The 2653-nt window shown below is 41.4% G+C and overlaps 1 long non-coding RNA gene across 1 annotated transcript; it reads right to left on the bottom strand.

The window, feature by feature from the left end:
- Nucleotides 1–666: 666 nt before the first annotated feature.
- Nucleotides 667–1975, bottom strand: LOC133906435 (uncharacterized). Its single transcript, XR_009907777.1, has 3 exons — nucleotides 1658–1975; nucleotides 1495–1576; nucleotides 667–973 (listed from the first exon to the last, which is right to left on the bottom strand). It is a non-coding gene; the product is annotated as an uncharacterized LOC133906435 (long non-coding RNA).
- Between the last annotated feature and the right edge of the window lie 678 nt (nucleotides 1976–2653).

The raw sequence follows: 2653 nt of genomic DNA, 5'->3' as shown, positions 1-2653 counted from the left end.
ATGAAAATGCAGTGGCCTCCAGATGGCAAACCTGCTCTTCTTGAGGAAATGATGCATGTCTTGAAACAAATAAGGTCAGTGACCTAACACTAATAAACAACTAATAATAAAAAGGTTAAAAACATAACTAAACTATGAAATTCGGTGCGATCTCCTGATCCTCTGAACTAAAAGCTACTAGCAGCAGTAGCTTATAACCTGCAACTTGCAGTAGATCCGTGCCACATGCATCTATGCGTGGCTTGAATTTGGAGATCAATTCGGCTTATCGGAAGGCTGTCTCTCTCTTCTTGCTTTTGCCCTTGTTAGTGATACTGTTCTCTTTGTGCGCTATCAATGGAGTTTGGATAACAGGAGGTAGTTCCTTTCTTCTTGTGAATTTATGTAATTTTTCAATTAATCATTTAGCTGCGAGATAACAGTGAAAACTTGAGTTTACTTCTGATCCTTCTAGCGGGATTTATATTGTAGAAAGGAGTAGAAGAATTCTAGGAGGAAGGCAAGGATATGAGCCTCCTGCACCATCATCATGGCACGTCTCCGACCCAGAAGGCCACACCCATGCTAAAAGAATGGAGCCCCAATTAACAAGTACACTGCAAGAGACACTGCAATTTAAATGATGACCAGTAAAGTGCTCGTGTGCGTTGTAACGGTTTCTAAATCTCACATCCAATATCCATTTTATTCCCCAAACGAGGTTAATAAAACATGAAGTTAGAGACAATACTTAGGCCCTTATTTTTTTTTATTAAAACTGAATTCAATGCCACTTGTCTCTTATATGGTTGTCGGACCTCAGCAATACTATGTCACATACGCGACACTGATCCCAACTTCCCAAACCCTGTCTCCACGCATGCCGCGCTCCACCATTGCCTTTGTCCAGTCTCCATCACTGCTCTGGGCCTCCCGCCGCCGCTTCCTAGCCACCACATGCGCCCCACCATCATTCCTTGACCCGTCTAGGTGTCTACAGGTCAAGAAAAAACAAAAAGATCAGCACAAATAAAAATACTCTTTTCTTGATAAAGCATGATATCATTACTGGGAAGAGAAATATCAACCGTGTAAGAAAAACTAGTATCTTGACTAAGAATGAACAGACCACCATCCAAAACAAACGCTAAAAGCCTGAAGCACATCCTCCTGCTACTTCTCCGGTGCTTTTGTTTGGTTTCCATTGTAACACAAATCTGTTTCTAGTTCTTACGGTTTCTTGAAATTAATAGCACGTGTCAAAATGCTAATATGCACAGGCTTAAAGCAAATTGGGAGTTGAGGGGTTCCCAATCTCCTGTCTGCTGAATTAAAAAAAAACAGTCTATTTAATGTATAAGTGGGTCATTTTGCGTATTCTCTAAGGTGTTTCCACACCATGATTTTCTACTCAAATTAGCTAACTTGTATTAACCGTGTAATGCTTTTACCAAGATATGGCGCCGGATCTAACAAAACTTACAATTCAGAAGTGTATAAGAAGTCGCTGCTTACTTTGGATTGCTGTTGTTGGTATTTAACTCCATTGAAAACCTTGACAGGGGTTACTTATCCGTAACGATTAACTCTTGCACGGCTGCACAAGCAATTTGATATAATTATCACCTCGTTGCTCAAGTCATGCAGAGTGATTAATCGGCAGGCAGGAGACACTCACCTTTATCAATGCAAAGAAGGAGGGCGTCGAAGAAAGCGATGGATGAGGTACCCTACAGGCCCCCCTATGGTGGCCGGTGAGGACCGATGGCGTGCCAGGGGCGCCCGAGAGACCGAGACGCAGGGAGCAGCAGAGATCCTCCAGCGGCGCGGCATAGTGACGGCACGTGCAAGGCCAGCCGTTGAGCAGACCGTCCAGATAGCCGCCGCGGCCGGTGCACCGGCATCGCCGTGACGCGCGTATGCGGCGGGAGGAACGGGATGGTTCCCCGCGAGGCCGCGACTGTCTGGGCTGCGACATCCCACAGTTGAGGTGGGATGGGCTCCCTGAAATAATGAGTAGGCCCCGCGGGCCCACGCACGGACGAGAGTTTTTTTATTTTTATATTTTTTAACATAAATAATTAAATAAATGTACTTCAGATGAAAAGTTTTACAAAAATAGACCCCTAACGAATAGACCCTTATCAGCCTCTAAGAGGGCGGAAAGCAGTAACTTACCGCTCTCTCAGAGCGCGGTTACGGCTCGGATAAACAGTACTGACGCCAAAAGTATTGTTCGCAGAGTTATTTTCCTCTCACATATTCTTTGTATAAAAAGGTAGTCTTCTATTGCTCTAAAAATACTAGAATTTTTTTTACGTATTTCATAATCTATGTGCAACCCATTTTAATTGTATTCACCCAAAAAGCATGTGCAGAATTTAAACTAAAATTTTTCAAAAAATATTACTTTTATAACTTCTAACAATTGTTAGGGGCTCAAATAATTTTTCAAAAATCTGAAAAAATTCACTAATATTCTTATTATGTGATGGACTATTTTTTAAAATTATTTTCAGCCATATGTTATATGGTGAAAAAATAAGTTCATTTGTAATGCTCTATTTATATGTATTTTTATCATTTAATGTGACATTCTTCTTTTAATTCAATTTGATCTGGACTCGGTACAATGTGACATATACACCCCTTGACTGTATAGTACAATGAAATA

This window comes from Phragmites australis, chromosome 1 (genome assembly GCF_958298935.1).
Source record: "Phragmites australis chromosome 1, lpPhrAust1.1, whole genome shotgun sequence".
NCBI lineage: Eukaryota > Viridiplantae > Streptophyta > Magnoliopsida > Poales > Poaceae > Phragmites > Phragmites australis.
This window is presented reverse-complemented; position numbering and strand designations above follow the sequence as displayed.